A 17,166-nucleotide genomic window follows, 5' to 3' on the forward strand; every position below is an offset into this window, starting at 1 on the left:
GCTGTGGCTGCCCTCGCGTGCCTGGCCTCTCCAGGGGCCGGGCCCGTCGGGTTGAGGCCTGGCGCCCCCCGGGCGCAGCGCCGGGACACTACCCAATTCCAGGTCCTCGGCTTCGGCAGCCTTAGGGAACCCAGAGAGTAGTGGGGAGGAGGCGAGACTTGCGCCCTGATGCGAAAGGAGAGCTTCATTCAGCTCCTTATTGGCCCACCCCCTGCAGAGTGAATGAGAAGGGGATGAAAGGAAGGGGTTGATTGTCTGTCTTTGTACCGCACGCAAGAAGCAGCTTTTCCCATAGGAATGTCCCGCTGGCGGTCACCGAGGAAAACACCCTGTGTGTCAGACTTCCGCGGGTGTTTGGAGGATTTCAAATTGCTGGCTCCTGGGTTGTTTTGTTTTGTTTTGTTTTTTAAGTGCACGTTAAACATTGTCAGTTGTGTATTTTCATTTTATTTAGGGTCAACCGTAATAAATAGGATTAGGCTTTTCAAAGCCGGCAAGTTGAACTTTGTATACTTCTCAGGTAATGTGTTGATGGGTACCTTATTCCATCGGTTGCGACACTGTGGCTACACTAAAATGGAGTCATACTTCCATAAACTTAAACAACAAAAATGTCCCCATCTCCATTTTAACATGTAGTACTTTCACAGTGTATAGTCAAAGGCAAGAATGTGTGTGTTTTAACATGAATGACTTTTAAAGAAAGTGTTCAGTAAGAGGCAGGATTTTCAAAGACCCAAACTTAACCTTTGATGTGTCAAAACAGCTCTTGGTATTAGAGCACCTGGTCCTTAATACAATTTTCAGGAAAATTGCAGTTTTTCCTGCGACATTTAAATGTGATAACAGAAGGCTGTGGTGTGGCTCTACAGGTTTCTAATACAATTCCAGCATCTGTAGATCTTTGCTATAGAATAAAGTCAGCATTCCTCACCTTACTGTTACTACACTTACTGCTATTAAATCAATTTTACTTGAACTTTAAAACTTGGAAGAGATGTTCTAAAAATATATATATATATTTTGGGGTGGTGGTGGTGGTGTAAGTTTTGTTTTAAATACAAGAGGTTTCACTTTGTAATTTTTTGGACCCTTCTAGCTTCATGATAACACCAGAATAATGTTTCTTTATAATTTCTGTAGGGCTTTAAGGTTTGGAAAAATGCATTTAGTATATGTGATATTTTGACATAACTGGTTTACATTCCATATATCTGATAATGAACGAATACATTAGTTTACTAGGAAGAGTAGTAGTCAAAAACTATTGTCTAGACTTCAAAGAGAATATTCACCTAGCCCTAAAAGTCGGATGTTCTTATAATTAAGACACTTAAAATTCAGTAATTAAAAATTTAAAAAAGGTTTTACTTAATATTTTATTTAGTCTTTGCTAATTGTGAACCCTTTTGGTATGGGCTTTGCAGATATGAGTTTATGTGAGAAATTGACCTGGAAGGGAGTAACCTAAGGTAGAAAGAGTAAAAATACTGATAAAACAATCTTTCAATTACCTTTCTGTCACTTAAATAGAAAGATTTCAGATTGAAATCAAACCTGCAAAGCCCATTGCAGAAGGGTTCACAATTAGCAAAGATTAAATAAAACATTAAAACCTTTAGGAAAAAAATTTTTTTTTGAGACAGAGTCTCACTTTGTCACCCAGGCTGGAGTGTAGTGGCGTGATCTCTGCTCACTGCAGCCCCTACCTCCTGGGTTCAAGCATTTCTCGTGCCTCAGCCTCCTGAGTAGCAGGGATTACAAGCATGTGCCACCACACCCAGCTGATTTTTGTATTTCTAGTTGAGACTGGGTTTCAGCATGTTGCGCAGACTGGTCTGAAACTCCTGACCTCAAGTGAGCCACCCACCTAGGCCTCTCCAAAGTGCTGGGGTTACAGGTGTGAGCCACTGTGTCCAGGGTAAAAAATTTTTAATTACTGAATTTTAAGTGTCTTAATTATAAGAACATCCAGCTTTTAGGGCTAGGTGAATATTCTCTTTGAAGTCTAGACAATAGTTTTTTTCAAATTGAAATCTATTAAGTGAGGGAAATAAACGTTGAAACTTTCTAAATGTTTCCATCACATCATGGATATATGAAAATTCAGTAGCACTTTGGGAGGCCAAGGTGGAAGGATCCCTTGAGCCCAGGAGTTGGAGACCAATCAGGGCAACATAGGGAAACCCCCCTTACCCCGTCTCTAAAATTTAAAAGTTAAAAAAAGATCCGGATGTGGTGACATGCATTTGTAGTATCAGCTACTTGGGAGGCTGACATGGGCAAATCCCTTAAGCCCAGAACTTTGAGGCTGCAATGAGCCGTGATCACGCCACTGCACTCCAGCCAGGGCAATAGAGTGAGACCCTGTCTCAAAAAAAAAAAAAAAAAATTGCTGGGCACGGTGGCTCATGCTTGAGCTCAGGAGTTTGAGACTAGCCTGTGCAACGTGGTGAAAACCCGTCTCTACAAAAAATACAAAAATTAGCCTGTGTCCCACATGCCTGTAGTACCAGCTACTTGGGAGGCTGAGGCAGTAGGATTGCTTGAGCCTTGGAGGTCGAGGCTGAAGTGAGCCATGATCATGCCACTGCGCTCCAGCCTGGACAACAGAGCGAGATTCTATCTTAAAAAAAAAAAAAAAAAAGGCATTGTCTGGAATTTAGCTTTTAGTTCATTGAAAATTGAATTTTAAATATACCCACTTCAGTCTGCTAGTTTTCCACTTCCATTTTATCAGTTTTCTCTAAGTCCTAACTTGTTAACTCATATATTTTTGCCTTATTTTAACTAATCATGTCAAGTGCTGGTTACTATTCTAATACATACTATTTTGGAAGCATCTACCATCCTCTCTGTGCTTATGAATTCCCTAATCATATACTTTCAGCCCAGATCTCTCACTTTACATCCAGTTCTGAATTTCCAACAGGCTTTTGCTCAGAGATGCAAACTTGAAGCCATAGTTTGGGCCACAGTAGTTTTAAACACTTGAATTTGATATTCACACAAATTTTTACATACAAATCCAGATTTCCATCTTTTCATGAAAAATATTAAAATATGGCAACACCGGGCCTGAAAGTCTCATAGGGCAACGTTCAAGCATAACTAAGTAGAACTGCCTCCTCTCGATGTTTTGATTTCTCCAAGTTGCATCTGACTTGATTCACTCATTTATGTTCCCATCTGGCCTCTATAGCCATTTTGCTTTTTTGAGTTGTTTGTTCAAATTCAACAGATTCCATATGTAAACTGGTCATCTTCCTAAAAGGAAAAGTAGTTAAACCAGTTGAGATCAAATGTCTTCTCTATCACTTACTGTGTAACTTTGGACAAATAATTTAATTACTCTTCCTCAGTTTCTAAATCTGTAAAATGGGAATGATAGTAGTATTTATATGGTTGTTGTAAAGATTAAATGAGATAATGTATGTAAGGGACATAGGTTAGACCCTGACTTAGAATTTAATATTAGTTTCCATATTCTCAACAATATTAACCAGCTGTTTCACAACTACTTTAATTTTGTTAAGGATCCTATTGTTGTTCTATGCTAGAAACTTGACCATATTTTTTTTTTCCTTTTGCTCAGATTTAATATTCAATCACTTACTGAATCCTGGTGCTACTTCTCTCTAAATGTTTCTTGCAGTCATCTTCCTCCCTTCAACATCATTGTATGTATGCTAATCCAGCCCTTACTAAACTTTTCTCTTAGATTATTGCAAAATTCTTGTTGATCTTCTGTAGTCTTTGCCTACTAGTCTGTATATTCCTGTTAGTCTTTCTTCAAATACCTTTTTTCAGCCAGGCGCAGTGGCTCATGCCTGTAATCCCAGCACTTTGTGAGGCCGAGGCAGGCAGATTACAAGGTCAGGAGTTCGAGATCAGCCTGGTGAACATAGTGAAACCCCGTCTCTACTAAAAATACAAAAGATTAGCCGGATGTTGTGGTGCGCACCTGTAATCCTAGCTACTTGGGAGACTGAGGCAAGAGAATCGCTTGAACCCAGGAGGTGGAGGTTGCAGTGAGTTGAGATCATGCCATTGTACTCCAGCCTGGGCAACAGAACAAGATTCCGTCTTGGGGGAAAAAAAAAATAAACTAAACTAAACTTTAACATTATTACCATGCTCAAGAATCTTAGTGCTTCACTATTTTCTACATGAGTTGATCTCAACCTTGGCTGCACATTAGAATCACCTGGAGAACTTTTAAATATCTCAGTGTCCAGGCTGCATCTGAGACCAGATAAATCTGAGTCTTTGGTAGTGAGATCTAGCCATCAATAGCTTTTAAAGCTCTCTGGGTGATTCCAGTGTGCAGTCAAGGTTTCAGAGCCACTGTAGCAGGTCAGAGCATTGTAGAAAATTACAACATTTATAGCTGAAGCAAACCCCAGGAAAAGGCAACTGGGTTTTCAAAAAGATAAGGGGACTTTCTCCAAGTAGGGAAACAGGTATTAGAACCCAGGGATCCCAGTTTATATGCTTTTACCTGGCTTTCAAGCCCTTTATATTCTATCCCTACTCTACCTTTTCTGTTGGCATTATTTTTTGCCTCTCCCAAACACCCAGTCTTCTCTTATGGAGCCAGTTAGGCTGGTATTGCTGTCCCTAAAAATTCAGTTCTAATACTTCATTGCTTGCAATTTTGAGGGCACCCTCATTTATCCCCTCTACTGATTCATTCCTGAAGTACAGAATGAATATGTAAGTGCCCTACTCAAAAACCTCAATAGCTCTCCTGTAACAATAATACCTGAACTCCTTAGTTTGGCCATAAAAGGACCTTTATCATCTGGCTTCAGACTACTTTCCTATTCCTAGATGTATCACTCCTTCATTCCTACAGTTATCCGTAATCTGGTTCTATGGTACTCAAATTTTGCTCCATTGTTAAGATATATTTTGGAGATAAAGCCAATAAAACTTCTGATGGATTGAATGTGGAAGATGAGAGAAGAATCAAAAATGATTCACAGATTTTGACCTTAAGCAACTGGCAGGTAGTAAACAATGGAGGAAAAACTATTCTGAATATATTAAATTTGAAATGCCTATTAGATATTCAAAGGGACATTTCAGTAGGCAATTCAAAATAGATGATATGCATCTGTAGCTTACATGGGAGGAAGGGTGGCTCAGAGATGGAGATATGACCAATACCAGTGTTCTGTATTACATGTGACTAAAATTTGGAGGTCTTTGTTCACTTGGCAGAAAAAGAAATAAAGTTACTGAGTTTATATGTGTAATACCTGTTTCCAGGGATCTCACAATCTAGACAAAAGATAAATACACCAATTATATAAAAGGCAGGGAAGGGTGGAATCAATGCTAAACCAAAGATGCCATAAGCTTTCATAAAGGGAATAACAGGGAGATGAGGCTGTGGCCATTCTTCCTAAGTGCCAGAATGATGATTTGGGACTTGACTACACAGACAAAGTTCTTGAACTGATCAGAACTCTGATCAGTTTTAGTGTAAAGCTGATCATTTTTAATTGATCCATGTACTGTTTTAGAAAAACTATCCTTACAGTTTGTGTAGAATGTATTAAAATGGGGTGTGGTGGCTCACGCCTGTAATCCCAACACTTTGGGAGGATGAGGTATGTGGATTCCTTGAGCCCAGGAGTTTGAGACCAGCCTGGATAATATAGTGAAACCCTGTCTCTATAAAAAAAAAAACTACAAAAATAAGTCAGGTGTGGTGGAGCACCTGTGGTCCCAGCCACTCAGAAGGCTGAGGTGGGAGAATCACTTGAGCCTAGGAGGACAAAGCTGCAGTGAGCTGTGATCACGCCACTGCCCTACAGTCTGGGCAACAGAGCGACACCTTGTCTCAAAAAAAAAAACAAAACAAAACAAAGGAGGGCACATTTGGAGATAGGGAGATCATTAGTTAGGCGGCTACATGATTTATTATTTTTATGGGCTTATTTTTACCTCCCTTCCAAAATCATAAGGTTCTTGATATCAAGTATTTCTCTTGCATTACCAATAGAATTCTTTGCATACAGAAGAGCTGAGAAAATATTTGCATATTATCTTGCTGCCATTTTATTTATTTTTTTTCTGTAGAATTTCCTACTGCCTCATTGCCTCCTTTACCAATTCAGCTCAGTCTTTGCTGGGTTCTCCTACTCTGTTTGACCTATAAATATTGACATACCACCAAGGATTTATTCTGGGTCTTCTCTTCCCTCTGAATACTTTTCTCTGAGGTAATTCATCAATCCTATGGCTTTAAATCCCATTTATATGATAAACATTTCCAAATTCATATCTCTATCTCTTATCTACCTTTTCCCCCATGCAAGCTATAGATGTATATCATCTATATTGACTTGCCTACTGAAATTTCCCCCTGAATATCTAATAGGCATTTCAAGTTTAACATGTTCAGGATAGTTTTACTCCATTGTTCACCACTGTCAGTTACTAAAGTAAAAAACATATGAATCTTTCTTGATTCTTCTGTCCCTTATCTTCTGTCTTCAATCCATCAGAACTTCTGTTGGTTCTGTCTCCAAAATATCTTAAACTGGTCCACTTCTTTTGATCTACATTGCTATCACTTTAATCTAACCACCATTCTCCCTAGCCTTCTAGAACTGGTCCCTCAACTTCATCTCTTGCTCTCCAATACATTCTCTACCCGGAACCAGTAATCTTTAAAAAATGTAAATCAGATTATGCCACTTCCATGTTTAAAACCCTCTAATCATGGATCTATATATAATATCCACAATAAAATCAAAACTCCTTAGCATGGCCTATATGACCTTACATGATCTGACCCTTGACTATCAGTCTGACTTCAACTCCTACTATGTTCCCTTTGATCTCTATATTCAGTCACACTGGCCCCTTTCTATTCTTCAAACATGTCAAGCTCATGCAAAGCTTTCTATTTCTCAAATATGCAAAAACTATGGCTATTTCTTTTTTAAGTTCCACTGCCCAAAAGCTCTTATCCCAGTTTTTTACAGAATGGCTTTGTGTGTGTGTATAATTTAGATTTCAGCTTGAATGGCCACCTCTCTAGAAAAGCCTTCCCTGATCATCCTGTGTAATGTTGTGTCCTCTTCTAGACACTCTATTACGTTTCCCCTCTTAGTTTTTCTGTTTGTTTGTTTTTGTCTTTTGCACAGTCCTTCTTACTATCTGAAATGATTTTTTGCATTCATTCTTGTCTCTTGTCTGCTCACTGCATTAGGATGTTAAGCTAAATGGCAGCAGAAACTTTATCTGTCATGTTGTATTCCATAGATTTTTTAAAAAGATGACTGGCTTCTGGCAGGCATAGTAGCTCATGCCTGTAATCCCAGCACTTTGGGAGGCTGCGGCAGGTAGCTCACTTGAGGCCAGGAGTTTGAGACCAGCTTGGCCAACATGGCAAAACCCCATCTATACTAAAAAAATACAAAAATTAGCTGGGTGTGGTGGCACACATCTGTAATCCCAGCTACTTGGGAGGCTGAGGCACGAGAATTGCTTGAGTCTGGGAGGTGGAGGTTGCAGTGAGCCAAGGTTGCACCACTGCACTCCAGCCTGGGCAACAGAGCAAAGCTCTGTCTCAAAAACAAAACAAAACAAAACAAAACAAAAACACACACAAAAAACTTCACATTAAAAAGATGACTGGCTTCTGGATAGGGAATGTATTGGATAGCAAGAGATAAAGAGCTTAGAATAGTTCCTGGCATATACTAGGCATCATTAAATATTTATTGAATACAGGAATATACATTATCTCAATTGAGTCTCACTACAAACTATTTGGAGGAAGTAGAGATGTATTATTTCCCCCATTATATATATTGGGAAATCGAAAGTTTGGTGACTTTTCTAATGCAATTCGTGGCGGCATCTCATACTTTCCCGAGTACATCAAGCTCCCCCACCCCACAGCAACATGAATAGCCATAATGGGAATATTCCTTTCTTATCACTTTTGCATGAATAAGGTGCTTGCATTAGTTTCCTTTGGCTGCCATAACCAATTGCCACAAACTTGGTAGCTTAAAACAACCAAAATTAATTTTCTCACAGTTCTGGAGGTCAGAAGTCTAAAATCAAGGCATTGGCAGAGGTGCACTTCCTAGGGAGGTGCTGGGGAGAATCCAACTCTTGCCTCTTGTAGCTTCTGGTGGCTGTTGGCATGCCTTGGCTTGTGGCCACACCTCTCTGCTCTGTCTTCACATTGCCTTTCTGTGTGCGTGTGTGTGTGTGTGTGTGGTGCACATTCCTTGGCTTGTGGCCACATCCCTCTGCTCTGTCTTCACATTGCCTTTCTCTGTGTGTGTGTGTGTGTGTGTGTGTGTGTGTGTGTGTGTGGTGCATCCCCAAACCCCCTCTGCCTCTCTAAGGATACATGTGATTGTACCCAGATAATCCAGGCTAAGCACCTCCTCTTAAGACCCTTAATTTAATTACATTATTTGCTATATAAAGTAAGATTCCCACACTATGGGATTAGGACATGGGCGTATCTTTTCGGGGTAGTCATCAATTCAACCCTACAGTGCTCATACTATTTTACTGCAGTACTAAATTCTCAGAACTCTATTTAATGGGCCAGTCTCTTTACTGTTTTATTGCAGAACCAGATTCTCAGAACTGTCTAATGAGCCAGTCTCTTTTTATGTAGCTCATCATTCATTCATTAACAAATATTTAGTGAGCACCTAATACATGCTGTGCACTGCTAGAAATAGGGTATATATTGATAAACAATAGGAAGCACTTTATGTGTGGGGTGAAAGAGGGTGTTATTAATAATTACATTGGGATAGCCAGCATAAACCAGGACTATACCAGGCAAAGCAGGTCCTGTAACCACCTTACTTATGATGCGTGTTGTTAGGCTAGGATAATGAACTAGACCAAGACCCTGCCTGCTAGTATTTCTCCCTTTGCCATTTTTCTTTTCTAAGTCAAACATAGTGTTTAGTTTTTAAAGTTCTTAAATGAATAGCATGCATAGCAGTATGACTGAAGTGATTTTACTGGACTTCATCAATATGTAGATCACTTATACCTTTGGATATTGGACTTGTAACCTGGGAGTACAAGGACCATTCCAGAGCAAAATTTTCTGTATTAGATAGGCTAGGGATACACATGAGCCTTAAGTAAGGGAGGACAACCGGCGCTTTTAGTTCACTGTACAGTTGACGCTTGAACAACGTGGGTTTGAACTGCGTAAGTACACTAATAAGTGGATTTTCTTCCACCTCTGCTACTCTTGAGACAGCCCCAATGAGGTCTTGACAGCAAAACCAACCCCTCCTCTTCTTTCTCCACCTTAGCCTACTCAGTGTGATGACTACAAGGATAAGGATTTTTATTATGATCCACTTCCACTTAGTGAACAGTAAATACATTTCTTTTCCTTATGACTTTCTTTTTTTTTGAGATGGAGTCTTGCTCTGTCTCCCAGGCTGGAGTGCAGTGGCGCGATCTCGGCTCACTGCAAGCTCCGCCTCCTGGGTTTACGCCATTCTCCTGCCTCAGCCTCCCGAGTAGCTGGGACTACAGGCGCCCACCACCTCGCCCGGCTAGTTTTTTGTGTTTTTAGTAGAGACGGAGTTTCACCGTGTTAGCCAGGATGGTCTTGATCTCCTGACCTTGTGATCCGCCTGCCTCGGCCTCCCAAAGTGCTGGGATTACAGGCTTGAGCCACCGCGCCCGGCCTCCTTATGACTTTCTTTATAACATTTTCTTAAATTTTTTTTTTTTTTTTTTTGGCTGGGAGCAGTGACTCACACCTGTTATCCTAGCACTTTGGAAAGCCAAGGCAGGAAGATCACTTGAGCTCAGGAATTCAAGACTAGCCTGAGTAACATAGTGAGACCCTGTCTCTATGAAAAAAAAAATTAAAAATTAGCTGGGTGTAGTGGTGTGCATCTGTAGTCCCAGCTACTTGGGAGGCTGAGGTGGGAGGATCACTTGAGCCTGGAAGGTTGAGGCTGTGGTGAGCCATGTGGTGAGATCGCGCCACTGTACTCCAGCCTGGGCGACAGAGCGAGACCTTGTTTCAAAAAATAATTATTTTTTTTTACCTTTTTTTTTTTTAAGAGACAGAGTCTTACTATTTTGCCCAGGCTGTTCTCGAATTCCTGGCCTCAAGCAATCCTCCCGCCTTAGCCTCCCAAGGTGTTGGGGTAGCAGGTGTGAGCTATCACACTTGGCCCATTTCCTTTTTTCTCGCTTACTTTATTGTTAAAAATATAGCACATAATACATATAACATACAAAATATGTGTTAATAGATGGTTTATCAGTAAAGTCAACAGTAGGCTATTAGTAGTTAAGTGTTTGGGAAGCCAAAAGTTATATGTGGATTTTTGACTGTGCAGTGAGGGATGTGTTGATGACCCCTAACCTCCACATTGTTCAAGGGTCAACTATATTTCATAATTCATTTAATTTAGAAAAATTAAAGTTAGAGAATGGATGATGTTCATCTGTAACACTCCTGAAAGGTGACCAAAATTACTGGCAGCAACTTAAGATAAACAGGCTTCAAGTTATGTGCAATTCCCAGTGTTCCTTTCTTACCAAAGTAATAAAGCATATATGAATGCAAGTTACTGAGAATATTATTATAGGGATAATATTGCATCCAGTCTCATTGATTGACTGATTGAGACGAAGTCTTGTTTTGTCACCCAGCCTGGAGTGGAGTGGCGCGATTTTGGCTCACTGCAACCTCTGCCTCCCAGTTTCAAGCGATCCTCGTGTCTCAGCCTCCTGAGTAGCTGGGATTACAGACATATGCCACCACGCCCAGCTAATTGTTTTGTATTTTTAGTACAGATGGGGCTTCACTGTGTTGGCCAGGCTGATCTGGAACTCCTGGGCTCAAGTGATCTGTCCGCCTCAGCCTCCCAAAGTGCTGGGATTAAAGGTGTGAGCTACTGTGCCTGGCCACTTTTATTAATAAAGAAAATCATTTGCAAATTTTGTTTCTTCATAATTTTTATTAGTGACAATATTTATAATGTAACCCAGCCGGGCATGGTGGTGGCTCATACCTGTAATCCCAGCACTTTGGGAGGCTGAGGCGGCTAGATCACTTGAGGTCAGGAGTTTGAGACCAGCCTGGCCAACATGATGAAACCCTGTCTCCACGAGAAATAAAAAATTTGTAATCCACCTACTTGGGAAGCTGAGGCACAATTGCTTGAACCCAGGAGGTGGAGGTTGCAGTGAGCCGAGATCGCACCACTGCACTCCAGCAGCCTGGGTGACAGAGCGAGACCCTATCTTAAAATAATAATAATAATTTATAACCAAATGTAATCAAAATGCTAAAACAACACAGTTAAAGAATCAGTTCTAGAAAATGCAAATTATTTAACTGGGATAGAGAAACGTAAGTGTAATAAACCAAGTTTCTCATCTTGTTTCAAGGGGAAGAAAGCACATGTCCAGAGCACAGGTTTTATACATTAAAAATTATTTATAAAATGCTCAAGTTTACATTTTAAAGGATGCTTTCATATGCAGGGGAAATATCCTTATTTCCATTTTATGACTGATGTTTGGAGAAACTAATTTACCTGTATCTTTTTCTTTCCCTTTTATTTTTTTTTTTTCTTTAGAGACATGACCTTGCTCTGTTACACAGGCTGGAGTGCAGTGGTGATCACAGCTAACTACAACCTTGAACTCCTGGGCTCAAAGAATCCTCTGGCCTCAGCCTCCCAAGTAGCTAGGACTATAGGTACATATTATCATGTCTGACTACTTTTAAAACTTTTCTTTTTTTTTTAAGAGATAGGGTCTAGCTATGTTGCCCAGGTTAGTCTTGAACTCCTCGCCTCAGCCTCCCAAAGTGCTGGGATTACAGGTATGAGCCACCCCAGCCCAATATCTGTTTTTTAAACTTTTATTCCAGTGATCTTTCCTTGACTTTATACTTTATCTCTTAATAGAGCATAGAGTGAGCAGAAGTAAACAAAATAGACACTAGAAAAGCACAGAAAAGATCAATGAAACTAAGTGTTGGCTTTTATAAAAGCTAAAAAAGTCAATAAACCTTTAGACTAGCAGAGAAAAAGAGAGAAGACGCGAATAAACTCAGAAATGAGAAAGGAGACCTTACAATTGATACAACAGAAATATAAAAGATCATGAGACTACTCTGAACAATTATAACCAACAAATTGGATTAACTGGAAGAAATGGATAATTTCCTTGACACATAAAACCTACCAAAATTGAATTATGAAGAGAAAGAAAATCTAAATTGACCAATAACAGGTAGGAGCTCAAATCAGTAGTAAAAAGTTTCTCATCAAAGAAAAGCCCAGGACCACATGGTTGCACTGGTGAATGCTACCAAACATTTAAAGAATATTCCTTGTTTGAATATTTTTGATTAGTGATTCAAACTGCGTACTCATTATTGGTCTATTCAGATTTTCTCTTTTTCATGGTTCAGTCTTCCTAGGTTGTATATGTCTAGGAACTTAATCATTTCTTCTAGGTTATCCAATTTGCTGGCATGTGATTGTCCACAGTAGTCTCTTATGATCCTTTGTGTTTCTGTGGTACCCACTGTAATGTCTCCTCTTTCATTTATAGTTATTTGAGTCTCCTTTCTTAGCCTAGCTAATGCTTTGTCAATTTTTGTTTTTCAAAAAAATAATTTAGTTCACTGATCTTTTCTATTGTTTTTCTGGTCTCTATTTCACTTGCGCTCTAATCTGTATTATTTCCTTTCCTCTGCAAACTTAGTTTGTTCTTGTATATCTAGTTCCTTCAGATGGAAAGTTACGTTATTTATTTGAGATCTTTCTTTTTCTTAATTAGGTATTTGTCGCCGTCACTTTCCCTCTTGAACTCCTTTTGCTGCATCCCATAAATGTATGTGTGGGGGCGTGTGTGTGTGTGTGTGTGTGTGTGTGTGTGTGTGTTTGATAGATCCACTCTGTTGCCCAGGCTGGAGTGCAGTGGTATGATCTTGGCTCACTGCAAGCTCCGCCTCCTGGGTTCAAGCGATTCTCCCACCTCAGCCTCCCAAGTAGCTGGGACTACAGGTGCCCACCACCACGCCTGGCTAATTTTTGTATTTTTAGTAGAGATGGGGGTTTCACCATGTTGGCCAGGCTGGTCTTGAACTCCTGACTTCGAGTGATTTGCCAACCTTGGCCTCCCAAAGTGCTGAGATTACAGGCGTGAGCCACTGCAACCTGGCCATATCCCATAAATTTTGGTATGTTGTGTTTCCATTTTCATTTGTCTTAAGATATTTCTGATTTCTTCTTTGACCCACTGGTTGTTCAGGAGTGTTAATTCCACATACTTGGGAATTTTCCAAGTTTTCTCCTGTTATTTATTTCCAATTTCATACCAGTGTATGAAGCCTTTCCTTGATGTGGTAGTAGATATAAATACACACATATGTATAGGTTTCCATCTATGATTCCTGGCTCATAACTCCCAGAGTCCTTGTTACAGTCTTTTGTTACAATGTTGGTATGTTAGGCCTCTGACTTCCTCCAGCGTTCCTTTCACCTGCCCCAAGGCAGGACTGTAATCTGATTGTGGGTCATAAGACCACCATTCCAGAGAGGGTCCCATCCCATACCTTGGGGGAAGGAATGCTAACGTCATGTAGCTTCTATAAAAAGCCAGGAGGACTGGATTTAGAGAGCTTCTGGATAGCTGAACACATGCAAGTTGCTGGAGGGCAGCTCGCCCAGGGAGGGCATGGGAGTTCTGTGCCCCTTACCCCATACCTCACCCTGAGCATCTCTTCATCTGTATCCTTTGTAATAAAATAAATTGGTAAACATGTTTCCCTGAGTTCTGTGAGTCACTGGTGTGTAGCAAATTAATTGAACCCAAAGAGGGATTGTGGGAACCCCAACTTGAAGCCAGCTGTCAGAAGTTCCAGAGGCCCCAGACCTGTGACTGGTGTCTAGCAGTGTTGCAGGAGGGAAAGAGGACAATCTTGGGGGGGCTGAGCCCTTACGCTGTGGGATCAGACACTATTTCCAGGTAGATAGTGTTGGAATTGAATTGGAAGACATCCAGTTGGTGTTTGTTGCCAAACTGATTGCTTACTTCTTGCTAGGGAGAAATCCCCACATATTTTGAGGTCACAGAAGTCTTCTGTATTGATGATGGTTGTGCTGGCATGAGAGCAGAGAGAAAACAGAATTTGAGGGTTTTTCCGAAACACTTGGCTATAAAAACACACTGTTCTGGTTGACAGTTACATTTTATTGTGACTGATTAGATAAAAGGTGGAGAAAAAGGGAACATTTGTGAACCAACATGGAACTCAAAACAGAAAGCAAAAATACTATGGTAGAACAATGTCACCCAGTGCTGTCTCAGAGACTAATCTTGGCCCTAGAGCACTGCACATCTCCATTATCACATTTCTACAGTGGAGCTTAGGGCCTCTGTGACTGCTTCCCTCCCTTAGAAGAGAAAGTGCCTGTCAGAATATACAAATATACAAATATCCCTCTGTTTTGCGGGGAGAATGGTAAACCAAAAAACTGTCTTTTATTTTTAGTTAATTCACTGTATCTTTTTAAATTCTTTTTTCTGTCTCAAGCATCATTTTTACTGGAACTTCATGTTTTTTTAGACAGTGTTCTTATTCTTTTCTGGACAGAACATTTTAAAAGTTTGTGTTTCCTTTTTGCATTCTTTCACTGTGATCACAAGTCAGATATAAAATCCAGCTGGATCTGGCTAACAACTGTTGAGAAAGGGACTTAAATGAAGACATTCAATGGTAAATTCAGTGATGTCTTTCTGGTTATAGTTCACCTTTCCACATTTATGTATAGCCCAAAGGCAAACACATATATACTGACAAACCACCAAAACAAAACCAGAGTAGGGGCAGGGGGGCAGGGGCTCATGCCTGTACTCAAAGGGATACCAAGATTGGAGGAAGGCTTGAGCTCAGGAATTTGAGGCCAGCCTGGGCAACATAGCAAGACTCCATCTTTACCTATATATGCACATGTATTTTATATAAACATAAAAGCTGGAGGGGGGGGGGAACAGAGTCATCATTTCAAGGTCTGAAGTAATGATTTTTGAGAACTTGGAGAACTGAGAATTTAGGAAAAAAGGTATGCAGGAAAATAGGAAGATATAATTTTGACAATCTCTGATAAATTTAAGAGAGACAAAGATGATCATGATCAATGTTTACAGCATGTGCTTATGATCTTTTGAAGAAGAGAGAATATAAGATAATATTAGAAGTCAAAGGGCAAGTGTTCTTTCTTGCACTCAAGAGTCAATGGAGGCAACAGTAAAGAACTACTTTTTTTTTGTTTGTTTTTTAAGAGATGGGATCTAGCTATTTTGCCCAGCCTGGTCTTGAACTCCAGGGCTCAAGCAATCCCCCCACTTCAACATCCCAAACTGCTGGGATTACAGATGTGTGCCACCTCATCTGACCTATAAATGATTATTTAAATAAACAGCTACTCCTTTGTCATCATTACTATCTATAAACCAAATGTTGCTCATTGAAGTCAGCATTAGTTTTTGCTTCATCTCTATGTTCTTCCCAGCATAGTGTGTGATACATTATCGTCATTCAATAAACATTTGTTAAATTATTAGGGTGGTAGAAGTGACATGGGTCTCTCTCCAACAAGGTCATGGGTGAACTCATAATCAATAAACACTTACTAAGTACGTTCCACATTTTATACTTTTCTAAGTGTTTTATATGTATACACCACCACAGGAGATGGTTGATATTACTGTTCTCTCTTTACAGACAAGGAAGCTGAGGCACAGAGAAATGAGTACATGACAGAATTGGGATTTGAGACTAGGCAGTATGGGTTATAGAGCCTATATGCTATATCAGCACCTATATGATCTCAGGTCAATCAGAAAAATGCCCCAGGATAACTCTACAATGCATTAAACCAGAGCTCATACCTGCCCAACCCAAGAACCAAAAACAGGAAGTGTCACACTAGGCTAGAGAGTCACTATACATGTATAAAGTGACAGTGGGCTAATAGTAAGCCAGGAATCTGGAAGGGCCTCTGCTAGCCTGTAAATTGGGGCAATCACTAATACCCAAAGCGTGTTTAGTGGGTATGGTACAGTCGATTTCAGAAGCTCTTAAACCCCTGGCTGGGTGCCTTTATGCTGTGCAAAAATTGCAGAGTGTAAGCAAGAGCAAGAGCAAGAAAATGAGAAGGAGGAAGAGAAAGATTAAAAGCCAAGGACAAAAACAGGCATGGGAGATGGGGGTGGGGAACAGATGGATCCAGAAGGCCAACTTCAGAAATTGATAAATCAATTGTGGTCACACCATGCTTCAATTGAGAGAGTTTTAAACCTTCCCCCTAACTCCACCCATCAAATCCTGCTCCTAAAAAGCCTTGTTCCTTTTGATCAAAGGAATAATATAAATACTGACAAGTAACAATATACATGGCCTATTATTTTTATTTTTCATTTATTATTATTTTTTAGAGACAGTATCTTTCTCTGTTACTCAGGTTGGAGTGCAATGGCATGTTCATAGTTCACTGTAGCTTCAAACTTTCGGGCTCAAGGGATCCTCCTTCCTCAGCCGCCTGAGCAGCTAGGACCACAGGTACGCACCACCACACCCAAACTAAGAATATGGCTTAAAAAACAACAAAAGAAAAAACAAAAACAAAACAAACAAAAAAATACCTCTCTGCTGTGGTCTGAAAGCTTGTGTCTCCCCTAAATTCATATGTTGAAATTCTAACCCCCAAGGTGATCGTATTAAGAAATGGGGGCCCTTAGTGGGAGGTAATTAAATCCTAAGGACAGAACCCTCATCAATGGGATTAGTTCCCTTATGAAAGAGGCCCGAGGTGCTTGTTTGCTCCTTCTACCATGTGAGGGTACATCAAGAAGGCACTATTTATGTATCAGAACAAGGGCCCTCATCAGACACTGAATCTGTTGGTTTTTTTTTTTTTTTTTTTTGAGATGGAGTCTCACTCTGTAGCCCCGGCTGGAGTGCAGTGGTATGATCTTGGCTCACTGCAACCTCTACCTCCCATGTTCAAGCAATTCTCCTGCCTCAGCCTTCTGGGCAGTTGCATTACAGGCACCCACCACCATGCCCAGCTAATTTTTTTGTATTTTTAGTAGAGAGAGGGTTTC

This window comes from Papio anubis, chromosome 12 (assembly GCF_008728515.1).
Source record: "Papio anubis isolate 15944 chromosome 12, Panubis1.0, whole genome shotgun sequence".
Classification (NCBI taxonomy): domain Eukaryota; kingdom Metazoa; phylum Chordata; class Mammalia; order Primates; family Cercopithecidae; genus Papio; species Papio anubis.